Below are 16,735 nucleotides of genomic sequence, written 5' to 3'. Positions count from 1 at the left end.
ACTGGAACCAGCAGAGTTCAATATCCGAAGGATGACTTGAAGACAGACCACAAGATTCCTCAAGACACTTTCCCACTTACAGGGATGGCCTTGCCTGTAGATAAAATTTCCACAGGTAGAATCTGGTTTTTCGTTTTCAAATTATTTTATTGTATTTTATTTTTTTAGAGAGAGAGAACACATGTGCATGAGCAGGGAGGAGCAGAGGGAGAGAGAATCTTTTTTTCTGTTTTTGTTTTTGTTTTTTAGAGAGAGAGAGTAAGCACAAGTGGTAGAGGGAGAGAGAGAATCTTAAGCAGGCTCCACACTCAGTGCAGAGCCCAACATGGGGCTTGATTTCACAAGCCTGAGATCATGACCTGAGCCAAAATCAAGAGTTGAGTGCTTAACCAACTGAACCACTGAGGCACCCCTTGTTTTATTTGAATTAAACAATTTCGTAGATGTTTATGAAAAAAATCAGAAAAATATAGACGAGCAAAAAAAAAAAAAACCAACCAATTACTCATAATCCCATAAGAAATATTTCTAATGGGATTACAGTATTAAAGTAGTTTTTAACCTGGGGCACCTGGGTGGCTCAGTCGGTCAAGCATCTGACTTTAGCTCAGGTCATGATCTCATGGTTCATGAGTTGGAGCCCGTGTTGGGCTCTGTGCTGACAGCTCAGAGCCTGGAGCCTGCTTTGGATTCTGTGTCTCCCTCTCTCTCTGCCTCTCCCCTGCTCACTCTCTGTCTCCCTCTCAAAAATAAACATTAAAAATTAAAAAATGTTTATTTTTAAAAATTTATTTATTTTTTAACATTTATTTATTTTTGAGACAGAGACAGAGCATGAGCAGGGGAGGGTCAGAGAGAGAGGGAGACACAGAATCCGAAACAGGCTCCAGGCTCTGAGCTGTCAGCCCAGAGCCCGATGCGGGGTTTGAACTCATGGACCGCGAGGTCATGACCTGAGCCGAAGTCGGACGCCCAACCAACTGAGCCACCCAGGCGCCCCCAAAAATGTTTAAAAAGTAGTTTTCAAGCTACTTTTCTATTCAGTCAAGTATTGTGTACATCTTCATGTGTCAGTGTCACTGTACTTTTTCATTTTTCATGGTTGTATGGTATTCTGCCATAAGGTTGTACTATAACTCTCTCCTGGGGTTGTTGTGTGGTGTGAGTTAATGCATGTAAAACTCTCAGCACAAATACAGAATAGTGCATAGTGGACTAGATGTGCTCAATTAAAAGTCATTTTATTACTTTACAGGGTCAGAAGGAACTATCTTGCCTAGATCAGGGGGTAAGCTAATGTAGAGACTGGGAAGCCTGACTCCTAGTCTAGTCTTCTTTGCAAAGCAGCAGGATGAAGTGAAAGTGGAAGGAGACATGGGTCGAGAGCTCCCCAGATTGAGTGGTTTCCTGGCGGTGTCTTGTCTTCTCTTGTACAGTAGGCTCCCAGGTGGCTAGGAGTGTTCTGCTATTTTTTTTTCTTTACACAGGATAGCCGGTGCTCAGCAAAAACTCGTCACTGTTCCTTGACATCTAAGAACCTTAGCAGATGTGTTTCCCATCGGCCTGTGCAGTCATTAAGGCTTGTCTTTACCTCACCACACACAGCTTGTTAACTGGAAACGTGCTTTGGCTGAAGATTCTTGCCAAGGGCGGCTGGCAAAAGTCAGTTTTGTTCAGCCCAAACGATGACTGTTCTACCTTTACGTATGTCCCAGGGATGTCGGCAGCTAGGCGTGGCTGCTTGCTGGCCCTGAGACCTTGGGCAAGCAGCTTCCTTTCTCTGATTCCTTTTCTGTAGCACTGGCGGGGGGCGGGGGGTACTGGAGGAGGACAGGATGGCATGGCCAGGGGTTAGCTCTGAACTCAATCTAACAAAGTACCCTTCTCTTCACTTGCACATTTCCCTGTTTTATTCTGTTCACTCTATGTTTCGCATTGCTGGGGATTTTATTTTTTCACTTGTTTGTCTCCCTCAGTGAAATGGAAGCTTCATGAGGGGAAGCTTCACTGTTTTCTACGGTAACCCCAGGGCCCAGCACATGCCTGCCATGGAACCCCTGAATGTGTGTTTTATAAATGAAATCTCAGAGCCTGGGTTCAAATCCTGATTGCAATGCTTTCTGTGTGACCTTGAGCAAGCCACTTAAATGTTAACAGTTTTCCCATTTGTAAAAATAGGGATTAGTGACAGTGCCTCTTTTATGACTCTGAGGTTCAAATGAGAAAATATCCAGGAAGTATTAAACACTGGCTGGTACAGAGTATAATTATGATAGTAGCAAACATTCATGTAGCACGACGACTAGGCACTGATCTAAATGCTGACATATGTTAACTATGTTAACCTTCACTACATCCTACTGTTACACCATTTTACAGATGAGCAAACTGGGCACAGGGGTTAAGCAACATATGCACTCAAGACATGTTAGCTGTTATTTTTATGCCTACGTTCCTTCCCAGCTCCCCGCAGGCGAGCCCTCTGAAGGACCAAGAGGGCGCGCGGGGCCAGCCTCGGGCCCAGCCTCGGGCCCAGCCAGCGGCCAACCAGGACGTAAAGGGTTACTGGGACCGCGCACGCCGTGTTGCCGAAGACCCGCGGGCCCGCGCTCTCGGCTCACAATGCCGCGGGGCGGGGCGGCGGGGCCCTACTTCGCCTCCCATTGGCGCACACGCCCCTTCCTGTCACGGCCGGGCCGGGCCCCGCCCCCTGACCCCGCCCCCCGCCCCGGCGCTGCCGGAGTGGACGGTTCCAGACGCATGCTAATGAGGGGGCGGCCGCCTCAGCCCATTGGCCGGCCGCGAAGTGTCGGTGAAGTCAGCGGCGAGTCCCAGAAAAACAGAGCGGGGCCAACTGCAGCGTGTAGTGCGAGTGGGGCAGGACGCGCGCCGCCCGCCCGCCCGGAGACCCGCAAGGTAAGCCCGCGCCAGCCGCCCGCTCGCCCGCCCGCGCTCGCCCGACCGGCGGCGGCGGCGCCGGGGGCGTGCGGCGGCCCGGCCCCCGCGGGCGGCGCCTTTGTTCCGCGCTAGGAGGAGGCGCGTTTAAAGGGCCAGCTGTTGGAAGGACTTGGGGGACGCCCTCCCCCAGAGCATCCCCCGTGGTCACGGGGAAAACCGTGGTCCCCCTTGGCCGAACCCTCCTTCCTTCCTGCTGGGTGGATCCTCAGTTTCTCAAGGAAAGTTCCCCAGGGTGCGGGGCTTCCCGGGATTCAGGTTTTGTTTTATTTTTTGTGGGTGGGGGTACGTGCGATCATGGCCTCTGCTAGGAGGGAACGTCCGCCTGCCTCAGGCTGGCTGCAATATGGGTGGGTGGAGGAGACATCAAAGCCCGGGTGGGTTTGCGCTGTAAAGTGAAACTACCAAGGAGGGGCTCCTCTGCAGCAGCCAGAGGAAGAAGGAGGGAGCGAGCGGCAGGATGGAGGCATCGCAGGTGTGTTCATTTATCAGCATCCCCCAGGAGGAGAGGGCGGCGGGAGGGGCGCTAGGACGATCCGTCTGGCCTAGGACCCGCCTGAATGAGCGGGTACGTGTGTGGGTCTGGGAACACCGTGCGTGCCCATCCGCCCATGCTCCTTCATTCCCCAGAGTGAGTGGCAGCATCTTGCTAGGCAGCTTATCACCGACATGGACGGAAAGCCAACTCCTTTCTCCGAATTCCCCGGGCATCCCCGGCTCCCACCTGGCTGCTTTCCGATGTGGCTTCCTTGATACGCGGCAGCGCCATTCAAGATAGAGGGGGAAAGAGGCTTGAAGTCATTATGTACCGTTCATGGGGGAATATGCTGTCGAATTCTGCATCCCCGTGCATCCGCTGTCGTAAGATGGCTTTGAAATTCACCAGTGCATGCTTTCTTCAGGCAGACAGAATTTATTACGCTATTACATTGCTACATAAAAGCAGAAGGGATCCCACTGAGCGTGGCTCCTTTTATCCAGACCCTGGGTTTTCCCAGTATGTTCTGGCTGAGCCTTTGGATTTTTGTTTTAAACTGAGCGCTGGGATGCTCCTGTTGTCACAGGGCCGACCTGCTGAAATTGCCAGAATTGATTTCGCTGTCAATAGGAGGGAGATTCGTTTAGAGACATCATGGAACCTATCTAGCAGTCGGGCCTCTGACATCCCCCCTTCCCCCCCCCCCCCCCCCCCCCCCGGCCACTTTTCTTCTCATAAGTGGAGGCCAGGGATGGCTTGTCTGTCTCCACTCTCCTTGGTTTTCAAGCTCCTCTATTTAGATTCAATTGTGTGGTTTTGATTGGAGAGGTAGCTTGGTGGTGACTGAAGAGAAAGGGTGGATTAAAAGTGGGGTGGGCAGCAGATGGGGACAGCAGCTTCAATGACAGAAAGCACATGCTGGACATTTGGAGACTCCAGATCTACAGCCCTTAGAGACAGGTGAGCTAGATGGCTGTCTGCCCACAAGAGGGTGTGTGTGTGTGTGTGTGTGTGTGTGTGTTGGCTTGAGGGAGGGGTGGGGGAAGAGGATGCTGCCAGCAGTTTTCTGCCCCACCCTCTTGATGCTGCCTTAAATAGCTCCTTGCCAGCCATGCTCTGCTGTCTCAGGCTCTTGGCCTAAGGGGATGGCAGGGAAGGGTGGGTCTGTTGGCGCCTTTGCTCAGGGCACTGTTAGAGGGGACAGTTAGGAAAAGGGTAGTTGTCCTGGGGTTGCAGAGAGCTCATTTCTCAGCTGGAGGGCCCAGAGTTGAACTGTCACTGGTGGCTTCCCAGCAGGGAATTAGCAACTGAAAAGAAATGCTTTCTACCCTGTGGGGCAAAGAGATGGGAGGATATTGTCATCTTCCCTTCGACCCCACCCCCTGTTGGCCCCATCCTCCTCTGACCTGCTTACTTTCTTTCTAGTTGGAGAGCTCCTGTGAACTTTTCTGAAGGGATTGGGAATAATGGGGGGTGAGGTAGGAGTTCTGGGAAAGGCCGAGCAGATGCTTCTTACTGGTAGAACAAAGGACTGTTCAGCTCTCCTCTCTTTTCCCCTCCCTAAAATAGAGTTGAATATAGATAGCAGAGTCTGGGGTTTTCTTTGCAGAGTATGAATGGGCAGGGTTCTGGAAAGAAGGCTTTTATTAGGTAGCATTGGTAATGGCCATTCAAATTTAGCTCTGGACCCTTCCTTGGACATGGACATAGATTTGCTGTAGAGGGCACTCACTGGTAATTTAGGATTTAATCTGTCTCTGTAAAAGGAAACGGAAGGTTCCAAAAAGCTTTGGTGGAGAAGGTCTGGGCCAGAGGCAGGACAGCTGGCTTTGATCCTGGCCACTAACCTGCTTTGGGCTTTGGGCTAGTGGCTTCCACTCTCTGGGCCTGTGTCCTTGTTGGAAAAAAGTGGAAGCTCTGGAGAAGACCATTTCCAGGGGTTCCTGACAGCATTACTGTTCTTAGATTCACAAGTACAGTTTGTGAGGGCATTTTAAGATTCTATTCTGTTTGCTAAACTGATGTTAAACTCAGAGTATTGCTCAATGGTATGAAAGAAGATTCCACGGCTTCGGTTTCTGATGGCTTCAGACTGGCCTTTTCCTTGAATAGTACAACTCAGAAGGTTTTTACTGTATGCAAATAATTAGGAGCTAGAACGGCCCTGAGTGAGAGGCACCCACTGAGTGAGAGGCACCCACCGTCTGAGTGGGTGGTTGGTTGGGGAGATTTGAATTGGCAGAATGCTAAGGAAGGGGAGTTTCTAGAATTCGTTCTCTTTTCCTGTGTGTGTTTCACTCACGGCTTTATTTATGGTTATACAGGTGAGTGTTCAGATATTTAGAGCATGAGCTTTGGAAGAAAACTCTGTGATTGCCAGGTTTCACCCCCCTCACTGAGGAATTTGAGAGATTAGGAGAGTTTGGTGATTTGTCCAAAGTCATACAGGTAGCAAGATGCAAAGCCAGGGCAGGAACCCAGGTGGGGTAGATTCTAGGTCCTGTATTCTAGATTATCTCTTAAACTCCCTCCTCCTCTGAGATTCTAAAATGGGATAGCCAAAAGTAAGGAGGAAATAGGGGCTGAAGAAGGGAGAGGTTGGGGGCAGGTCAGGTGGGGAAGGGGAAAACACAGACCCCAAGCTTGAAGGAGAGAGGGATGATGCTGAAAAGGGAACTGCCAGCTGTGATAACAGACTCCTGAGCCCCTGGAGTGAAGTAGGTGAGCAGAGGCTTGATGTAGACAGGGGTGGGAGTGGATGGACGAGAGGCCAGGCTGGGGTTAGGATCTCCTGTTGACCCGTAGACTGCAGAGTGTGGTAGAGGCTGCTTTGTTTTAGGGTCAGCTGAGGCCTTTGGAACCACTCGGGCAGGTAGAACTTGAACATGTGGGAAGTCAGGTGTGCTGATGGTGATGCCGGAGAATGCTGAGGTGGGACCCAGTTCTGCTGAAGTCCCAGGTTTTTTTGTTTTTGTTTTTTACGTGCAAAACTAAAAGTTTTCCGTGGAATTTCTTTTCAACTCAAGCAGCATTTTCTCCTCTTGCATTGGTGTTTTGTATGTTTTACGAGATAGTGTTTCATGTACTCCCTTTTCAGAGGCCAAACTTGGAGATGACTGATTCACTGAACTGTAGCTCACGTGAGGGGAGCTTCTGGCCTGGGATCTGAGCTAAGCCTCAGAATTTCAGTGAGCAATTAAAGAGTTGTGAACAGTGGTTAACAGATCAGTAGCCATTCAAAAGCAAGGATGAAAGGTGATAATAGCCCAAGCCAACAACTGGCCTGTATGGTGTAGTTTACTTTGGCTGGTTCGTTGGGCCTACGAAGTGTCTCTGTAGATCCTTGGGTTGTTCCCTCTTTTGGTGTTTGGTTAGGTGTGTGGGTCTGCGTGTCTCTTTGTCGTCCCAATCTGCCTTCTCCACATCTTCCTCCCCTATACATTTCTTTCTGTCTCCTCCTGTTGTGTCTTCTTACCCTCCTCCCCCATTCTTTCTTTACTGTAAAAAATGTAGCTTTGTAGTGTATTTTAGCGTATTTACTGTTATTAAAATTTAATCTTCTCTGTTCTTAATTTAAAATCAGTTGAGTTCATTCTTTTTGAATGTGCGGGTATGTGTTTTACACACAAAACAAACAAACCAAACCCAATTAAATTGCTTTTTACTCCTTTCTGTGTGGCCTTTCATTGATTTCTGCCTCTCCTTTCCTCCCCGACCCCCCTCCCCCTTTCTTCTGTGGTCAGTAGTGGCTCTTTATAGAAAAAAAATCCCCAGCTTAGTGTCATGTGGCTATTGTTTTTACAACAGAAACAGTTACAACAATAGAAAAAGTTTCCACCCCTGTGTTGTGGACACAAGGGACACCCTCTCCCAAGAGATGTGCCCTATTTCTTGACTTCCTTCCATGGAAAGAGTGTCTGCAATGTATTCTCCAATAGAGGCCTGTACTGTAAAGGTTGGGGGTGCTGATGACGAAGCTGGGGCTCTTGCTTGTGATTCTGGTAATGCTTAGAGTCGGAGAGGTGGGTGGGCTTATGGCCAAGAGAGTACATCTGAGAATTCAGTGTGATGGTTTTTCCTTGTTTCCCTCAGCTGACCTACCCCGTCAGTGGCAGGACCTAGACCTCTTTGGAAAAGAATGAGCTGCTTCTCAGCCTTCTGATTCATCTTGGTTGGGACCCAGGGGAGTGTAGGCACCCACTGACAGGTTGTGGGTATGAAGTCCCAGGTGCTTTGATGGATGCATGCTGTACAGCTTTAAAATTTTCTTCTGACTCAGATTAATTACAGAGAAGATGGAGTTTTAGCACTCAGTGGTCAGCAGGTAGTGTAGCGTCTAACGCCGGCCTTGCAAGCAAGAGGTTGCCTTGAAATCTCTAGTTAATATGTTAAAAATTCACATGCGTTTTGTATTCTATTCTGTAATATGTCTGTGTTGGTTTTAGTATAAAAGTATTTGAAATGCTTTACTGTTGAGTACAACTGATGGTCCAGGAAAATGCTGTTTTCTTGGGCCTTCACTTGTCCGTGCCCATTTTATTTTTAGTATTATTTTTTTAAGTTTATTTATTTATTTTGAGAGAGAGAGAGGCAGGCAGAGAGAGAGAATCCCAAGCAGGCTCCATGCTCAGCACCAAGCATGACATGGGGCTCGATCTCATGACTGTGAGATCGTGACTTGAGCCGATATCAAGCAAGAGTCAGAAAGTTAACCCACTGAGCCACCCAGATACGCACCCATGCACATTTTAATTATGCACAGCAGGTCCTGTACCCCAGCTGAAGAAGCCAGCAGTGGGGCGCAGGCATCAAACCTGTTGAGAGCTGCCCACCCCAGCCCTCCCTGCTGGCTCTGCCAGACCCACTGGATGTCCCAGTCGTTCAGACCTCATCCATGTCCCGAAAGACCAGGTTCTCTCTCACACCAGGGCGTGTTCCCTCACCAGAAGGCCTTTTTTCCCCTTTGCCTGACTGACTCCTTGGTCTCCTTTTAGACTCTCCTCACATCTGAAAGAGGTGGTTTTTTTTTTTTTTTTTTTCCTGTGTTCAGCAGTAGCTGATTCCTGTCTGTCTTTTCTACCAGATTGTGAGATCTGGCAAGAAAGAATCTGTGTTTTATCCCTCTTTAAATTCAGTTTTAATTTACATCAAAGTCGTATACATATTCACATATATAGTTTTAAAAGTCAAGTAACATTGCAATGTTAATGAAACGCTGTGTCACCCCTCCTCATACCGGGATTACTCTCCAGTCAGTCACTGAATGTGATTTCCTATTGCTGCAGTACCAAATTACCACCAACATAGTGGCTTGAAGCAAAGTAAATTTCTATTATGGTTGCATTCGTTAGAAGTCTGAAGAGGTTCTCACTGGGCTACAGTAAAGGTGGTAGCAGGGCTGCATTACCTTCTGGGAAGAATCTGTTTCCTTGCTTGCGTCTTCCAGCTTCTAGAAGCTGCCTGCATTCCTTGGCTCCTGGCCCCCTTCCTCTGCCCTCAGAGCCAGCAGTGGCTGGTTGAGTCCTTTTCCTGTTGTATCACTCTGAACACCTCACCATCTTCCTCGGCCTCCCTTCTTCCTCCCTCTTCCACTTTTAAGGACACTTGTGATTACTTTGGGCACACCTGGTGATCTAGGATGATCTAGGGTGACCTCCTTACTTTAAATTCACTTGATTAGCAACCTGAATTCCATTCCCCTTTGCCATGTAACGTGTTTATAGGCTTGGGGATTAGGATATGAACATCTTCATCTTTGAGGGGCCATTATTCTGTTTACCGTAGTCACTTCCACCCCTTTTAACTGTTTCTCTTAATATTGCTATTATATTTGTAAGTTCCTGCTTACAGTGCTGTTTCCTGATTGTTCAGTTTGGATGTTATTCCTTGATGTCCTACCATGGATTAGAGGATCCCTTATTCCCCTCATCTCCCCTCCTGTCCCTTCCCCACACACATCCCTTCCCTTCCATCTTGTTTTCCTGATGTGGTTACATCACAGTTTGGAGTTACATTGATAGTCAGTGCTTCAGTTATTTTGGCCATGTAAATAGTGTTCATGGCTGAGTCATGTAGTTCTGCTATAATGATATTTCCTTTCTTGTACATCTTTTTTTGTTGTTGTTAGTAATTGCCTTCTTTTTTCTACTTACTTAGTTTTCTGTGTACTTATTGCTAATTATCAAAGAGTCTCTGACAGCATTTCAGAGCATCTTTTTTTTTTTTTTTTTTTTTTATAACCTGTGTTCCTTTTTCATTTTATTACAGTTTTTCCCCTTGGAGACCTCCCTCCCAGAGGCCTCCATCCCTTTCCTCTTTTCTGGGTTGATTGACCTCTAGGCCTGTGATATGACTCATTCTGGGGGCTCCTTCACCTTGTCCTGGGCAGGATCCTATGTTTCCTCTTTCTTGGTTTATTCCTCCAGGAGGTTCTAAGAGAGGGTCTGTGGAAGTTGATCACTTCAAACTTGCATGTCTGAAATACCCTTGTTCAATATTTACACTTGATTGGTGGTTTGATTTGTCTAGAATTTTAGGTTGAAAGCCATTGTCTCTTAGAGTTTTGAAAGCATTGCGCCTCTGTCTTCTAGGTTCCAATATTAATGGCACGAATTCAGATGGCCATTCTGATTCTCGATTACTTATGAGCAACCTGCTTTTTTCTCACTGAAAGTTTTAAATGTAAATTTTCTTGCTTTAAAAATTATTGTGCTGGGTCCTTGGTGTGCTGTTTTGATCTGAAGACACATTCTTCAGTCCTGGGAGATATTCTTATATTTTTCTTTGATAATTTCCTTTCTTCTTTTGTCTTTGGAACTCTTCTATTAGTTGGATATGGGACGTCCTGGGTTGAGTTTACAATTTTTAAATCTTTTATTTCCTGTTTTTCATTTTATTTTTTACCTTTTTTAAAGTTTATTTATTTATTTTGAGAGAGAAAGCACGCGTGCATGTGTGCATGTGGTGGGAGGAGGGGCAGAGGGAGAGAGAGAATCCCAAGAAGGCTCCATGCACAGCAGGGAGCCCAGCATGGGGCTTGATCCCACAAACTATGAGATCATGACCTGAGGTGAAATCAAGAGCCAGATGCTTAACTAACTGAGCCACCCAGGTGCCCATATTTTACTTTTTGAGAGACATCTTCAGCTTTTCCTTAACTCTTTTGAATTTTTAAATTTTGTTTTCGTGGTTTTGCATGAAACACACTTCCGTGTTTACTTTCTAGAACTCCCTAGTTACTTCTCTAGTGGTCTTTTTTTTTTTTTTAATAGCATCTTGTTTCATAGGTGCAATAAATTCACTTATGTTGGGTTTTGTGTGTTTTTTTTAAATTCTTTTTATGTTTATTTATTTTTGAGAGCTAGAGACACAGAGCACGAGCGGGGGTGGGATAGAGAGAGAGGGAGACACAGAATCCGAAGTGGGCTCCAGGCTCTGAGCTGTCAGCACAGAACCCAACGTGGGGCTTAAGCCCATGAACTGCGAGATCATGACCTGAGCCAAAGTCGGACACTTAACCGACTGAGCCACCCAGGTGCCCCAGGTTTTTTGTTTTTTCAGTTTGTTTTGTTTTGTTCTGTTTGGTGTTTTTCTGTTGTTTCCTGCTTTGTCTTTGTTTCCTCCAAGCCCCTTTTCCTGCTTGTTTTGGTTACTGAATTTCCCATAGGAGCCTTCCTTGTCCATTTATATTTGAAGAGTGAATACTAAAATGCTGATTGGGCATCTGTGTGACAAGGAAGGGGGCTTAACTTCCTTGTAGGGTTCCAGAAGAGAGCCTGCTTTTTTCCTGCTGGTGACACCTAAATGTCAGTGCCTATAGATCTTTTCCATGGGGATGTTGGGTTTTCCTGGAGAAGAATGTTGCCTGGGGGTTTAATAGCCTGGTTGTCCTGCATTCTGGGAGCCTTGATGGCAAAGGAGGCTGGGTACCCTGTTTGGTATGCAGACTTTCACTCCCTCTGTCCTTTTCTGAAGGTTGCCCCCTTCTCTGCCTTCCTCTCTTAGCTATTCCCCTCCCTCAGCTGTGTCTGAATCAGAGTCTCTCTTGTAGTTTGCCTAAACAGTGAATCTCTACCTTTTTCCTGAGGGAGGGAAATCAGACTGAGCTGACTGCAGGCAGGGAGACCCTGGGCTGGAATCGCTCCTTGAACAACTTTTAGCAGAGTCTCTTTTTAGCCCCTGTCCCCTCCCCTCTCAGTCCTTGGTGCCTCCAATTCCTGAGGCTTCTCCTGTTTCTGTGGCATTAGTCCCCTCTTGTTTAGTGGTTTCTTCCCCTGCTTGTACTTAGCAGAGCAGAAACCTGAATCAGCTACTGCATGGTGGTCAGCTCTCTGTCTTCCAGAGTTTTGTTGATGTATCTTGTCTGCTGTTGTTTCCTTTCCATTAAAAATCAAATTTTTCTGGTGGGGTTCTGGGAGACAACAGGGATAAATATGGGTGTTTTAATCCTCTGATTTGACCAGAAGTTTCATCTCTTTATCCAAGCCCTTAAACTGGTACCTGATATATCGTATATTCCCAAGAAATGTTTGTTAACTGATTGAACACGCGTTTCTAAGATGGTATGGCTACTGTTAGTCATGAGATTTCAAGAGAGTCCCAAACATACAATCTTACAAAGATAAATCCGTTGTTTATTCTGAAGTAGACGTAGTAACTGGCAACAGATCCTGCCATTCTCCCTGTGCTGTGTAGGGTACGGAGCACCATGAGACAGCGTTGTAGGCTTTTGGGCTAGAGAGCGACGAGACTCAGATGCTGTCTCTAGGCTTATCACTAATGACCTGAGTCACCTTTAGAAGTCACTTAACCTGTCTGGGTCTTGGTTTCCCCAGCCTTAAAATGAGCTATTGGTCAAGATTTGATTCCATTCACTGCGCTGAATACCTGCTGCGTCAACGCATGGTGCTAAGATCCTTCCAGGTATGTCTTCTAAGGCAGCCAGGTCAGTGTTTTGTATATATATCCGTTATGACATTTGTCACACTGGATTGACTGTGTTTGGCTTATATGTCTTTATCCTGATGGTAGTTCGGTGCCTTGCGCAGTCCGTACTCTGCAAACTTGACCTCTCACTCTTTGTAGACTGGGCTCCTTGTGAGGGCCACATCATAGTCCTCTTTGTGTCTGATATCATCCTTGGTGCATAGCAGGTGTATGGTACACGTTAGGCTTTTCCACTTAGTGTACATCAAGGACATAAGAAAATGTGAGTCGCTCTGCCAGAGTTCCCAGACCCTGCTTGGAGAACGAGGCCTCACTTTTTGGGAGTCCAGCTGCACACTCCTTGACTCACTTTTGGAGCAGGGTGCTCAGATGTCAAGTGCAATGATGGTAGAGTCAGCAGCCATAGCAGTTCTGTACCACAGCCCTGACACTAGAGGATTGTTTCCTCCAAGTAGATCACAGTCACGTATTTGTTTAATCGGCCTCATACTGTTACGAGTTGAGATCAGATCCATCTTAACTAAGAAAGTGAATTACAGACCTAATCCTGTGTTTGTAGTGCTTACAAATACTTAAGTGCTTTTTCATCATTTATTTTGGTTTTCCTAAACCTGTGAGCTAATGTGCCAGGACTAGTAAGTTGAAATTTTAGGGAGATAAATTTGGCTTGATAGAAGCACTTTCTATCACAAGAGCCATTCCTTGCTGTACTGCATTTGGGAAGCCCTGAGCTCCTTATCAAGCCAAGGTTGGATGTCTGTTGACCAGGGAACCTGGAAAGTCAATCCCTGGGCAGGAGATGAAGTCGCATTAGAGCACCTAAAAAGTTCTTTGCTTTTGAGTTGTTCAACAAAGAATCACTGAGCACCAGCCACAGACCGGGGTCTGTGCTGGGCTCTGGAAATACAGTGGTGACCACAGAGAACCAGCAGCTGCCTTCGTAGAATTTATAGACTACAGCTGAACTGTCTAGTGTGGTAGCCACTAGCCATATATGGCTACCTATGTTTAAATTAATTAAAATAAAATACAGTTTAAAATTCAGTTTCTTGGGGCACCTGGCTGGCTCAGTCAGTGGAGTACGCGACTCTTGATCTCAGGATTGTGAGTTTGAGCCCCATGCTGGTGCAGAGATGACTTAAAAAAAAAAAATCTTTAAAAATAAAAGAAAATTGAGTTTCTCATTCACAGAAGCCCCATTTCCAATGCTCAGTAGACACACGTGACTAGTGGCTGCCTTGTGGACAGCACAGATACGGTATGTTCCCTTCACCTCAACAAGTTCTCTTAGGCAGCCTGTGCTGGCCTGCAGAGCTAAGATTCTGTGTTTTTAGACCGTCTGCGATTAGCCTTGTTTCACAGTTGGGGCAGCTGATGCACAGAAAAGCTGTTTGTTTAAGGTCCTGTAGCGGGATGGGCCTGAGCTGGGAACAGATCTCTTCTCTTGGAGCGTGGCTCTTCTTGCTGGGAAGTGAGGTGGGGAGTGGACTGACTGAGGGCGTGGTCTCTGCGCTCAGGCTGCCTGAGCTCACATCCTGGCTCTGTCGCTTCCTAGAGCAAGTTACTAATCTGTGCCTCAGGTGCCTTGCCTGTAAAATGGAGAAAGTACCTACCTCATGGCATTGTGGGTGATCCAATAATGCAAATCTTTAGAACTGTGCCTGACACGTTCTGCTTGCTAGGTTGAGAATGAGAAGGTGGATAGAAGTTATTGGCAGAGTCAAGGAAGCATTTTCTTTTTTTAAATTTATGTTGTTTTATTATTATTGTTATTTTTTAATGTTTATTTATTTTTGAGAGAGAGCACGCACATGTGAGCTGGGGAGGGGCAGAGAGAGAGAGGGGAAACAGAGGATCTGAAGCAGGTTCTGCACTGACAGCAGCGAGCCTGATGTGGGGCTCGATCTCACAAACCATGAGATCATGACCTGAGCTGAAGTCGGACACTCAACTGACTGAGCCACCCAGACACCCCTCAAGGAGACATTTTCAAACGGGAGACCGAAAAGTGGAAAAAAGAACATTGGCAGGCGGGGCTGTGTTTGCAGAGTTGACCAACCACCTGGAGAGGGACACAGAACTGAATGTTTCTAAGCCACGAGCTGCTCTGGGCATGAGAGCTGATATAAAAATGCCAGCATGTTGACGAAGCCCTCTGAGTCCCAGTTCTCATCGCTGGCTTTTGAACAAGGATCCCTTTGATGTCCCTTTCCTCCTGGTCTGCTTCTACCCATGGCCCTTTCTCCTGTCCCCAAACATTGCTTCTCCCCCTACTGTATTTCTACCTCGGAGGGGTGAAGTTGCAGACATTTGCCATCATCCCCATGGAGCAGGGAGATGTGCCAGAGGCAGAGAGAAGGGACAGATCCTGGGTCATTTGGCGGTTGGATCCTGGCTTTTCTTTGAGGTTTCTGTCGCTTGGCGATTTGCTCACTCTTTCAAGCAGGTCCATCTGGTGTGGTATGGTGCGGCTCCAAGTGCCCTGTTTTGCTGAATGAGGAGAAAGAGAGCTCTGATGCTAGCCCCAGGGCTGGGAGGGTGCCCCATTTCATAGGTGCATCCCTGCTTGCACGTGGAACTTTAAATGCTTTAATAGCCACGGACTCATTTCATCCTTTGAACAGGTATTGGTGAACATGTAGACATGGCCCCTGCCCTCCTTGTGTGTGTGTGTGGGGGGGGGGGGGTGGTTCCTCCTCAACACCAGGAGCTCAGGGCCCTTGTCTTCCCCAGCAGGTATTCGGCAGTTTGTTTCGGTTTTGAAGTAGGAAGGTTTTAGTGTGACGGAGTGCATGGGCGTGGGGGTTGTGACTGTGCTCTAGACGTGCATGTCCCACATGGCATCTCACTTCACCCAAGCGAGGCACATAGGGCAGGTAGTAGAGCAGGGCCGGTGACAGACCTGGAGTCAGGTGGCCAGTGATGGTGGACCCAGGACTGACCTGTGTGGAGACTGTTCCTGGCCACCTGGATTCTCAACGTGGCATAAACATGCTGCCTGAGGACCAATGATCAGGGGTACTGAGTACTTGTGCCTTAACCTGTAAGATTGGCTCTGCCAATCTCCTTCTCGTTTGTGCCTCGGCTTTCCACCGTTCATGGATCATGTTCTAGCTCAGAGCCGCTGTGACAGGAATGGGTGCCTAGAAGATCCCGGAATTGTCCTCGTGTCAATGCGCAAACTCATACTCATTTTTATCATGCCTTATGCATCGATTATTAACAGCAGATCGTAGGCCAGCCTTGGAATTTTGTTTCCCAGTGTCAAGGGTCACAAGGACATATCTTTTGAAATCCAAACAGTTTCCCTTTGTGTGGAGCCTGGCGGCTGTGCCTAGGAGCAGTTTCCTAGGCTGACGCGTAAATAGATAATTCATTTGCAGATTGCTTTTCTCCATGTAGAGTTTGTCTTTAGTGGGGGCAGAGCCAGTGTTGGGTGACTGCTTCCTGTGAGCACAGAATGATGGTCAGGGGTTGTAGCTACTTGTGATAAATCGAGGGGGACAATGTAAACATTTTCGTGTTATGTTGATGTTTGGGAGTCTTTCCCAGGCTGCTGTAACATATACACTGCCGCCCCTTCTGTGCTTGCGCCTCTTTTTATAGATGGTGCGCACAGCAGCCTGGCGATAGGAGAGGTTCCTGCAGCCAGTGGGGAGGTGAGACAGGCCAGAACTGGAGCTAGGAGATCTGTCACTGCCCCTGGGGGTCTGGGCAGTGGGCTTGAGAGCAGGCCAGGGATCTGGGTAGAGAAGCCAAGGCAAAAGTAGGAACTGGGCTGCTTTAAGCAGGACAAAATGAATAGTGTCTCCCGAGAAAGAAAACTCTCAACCAGGGATGGAAAATAGAGTAGCTGGAGAGAGCTGGGACTCGGGAGGGCCGAGGGCCTAAGCAGGGCTGGATGGTGGCTGCTGACAGGTTGCCAGGCCTGCGAGCCTGGGCCAAGACAGTCTCAGGCCTTTTAAGACAGTTTTGTGTTTGCTTTGTGGGACCTTTATGTTGAATATGGTGCATTACTGAGCCAACACTGGCAGGTGTGAGGGGGCGAGGCCCCCCAGGAACTGGGAAATGTTAGTCATGTCTGAGCGCTGATAGAAGATACGGCTCCTCTTGAAGACAGCTGCAGGAGGAGGCCCCGCAGCCCGCCAGCCTACGTTACAATCTACGGTCTTGGTTTTGTCTTGAATTATTAAGGTCGTGGGCTATTTCAACACTCACCTGAAGCATCGTTGTGAATAATTTTCCCTTCCTGGGGTCAAAGGAGCTCCAGTAGAGAAGGGGTTTTGTGGCTGTGGTTCTGGACTCCCCAGGTTGTTCCCTCCAGGAAAATATACTGGGGCGACCAGGAAATCCAGA

The 16,735-nt window shown here is 47.6% G+C and overlaps 1 protein-coding gene across 40 annotated transcripts in view; it reads left to right on the top strand.

Moving 5' to 3' along the window:
- The first annotated feature begins 2,767 nt into the window (after nucleotides 1-2,767).
- SORBS1 (sorbin and SH3 domain containing 1) overlaps nucleotides 2,768-16,735 on the top strand; it is a 231,558-nt gene continuing 217,590 nt past the window's right edge. For 39 of the 40 annotated variants that reach the window (XM_086680446.1, XM_086680442.1, XM_086680476.1 and 36 more), the window contains exon 1: nucleotides 2,768-2,916. The gene's annotated coding sequence lies outside the window, so the exon portion shown is untranslated. Of the gene's footprint in view, nucleotides 2,917-2,971; nucleotides 3,431-16,735 lie in introns of those variants that run through there. The other variant, XM_086680435.1, reaches the window with a different exon arrangement.

The sequence above is a fragment of the Puma concolor genome, chromosome D2 (assembly GCF_028749965.1).
Source record: "Puma concolor isolate L17-30 chromosome D2, mPumCon1.1.hap2, whole genome shotgun sequence".
NCBI lineage: Eukaryota > Metazoa > Chordata > Mammalia > Carnivora > Felidae > Puma > Puma concolor.
Note: the sequence above shows the minus strand (reverse complement) of the source record. Positions and strands in the feature narration are given on the sequence as shown.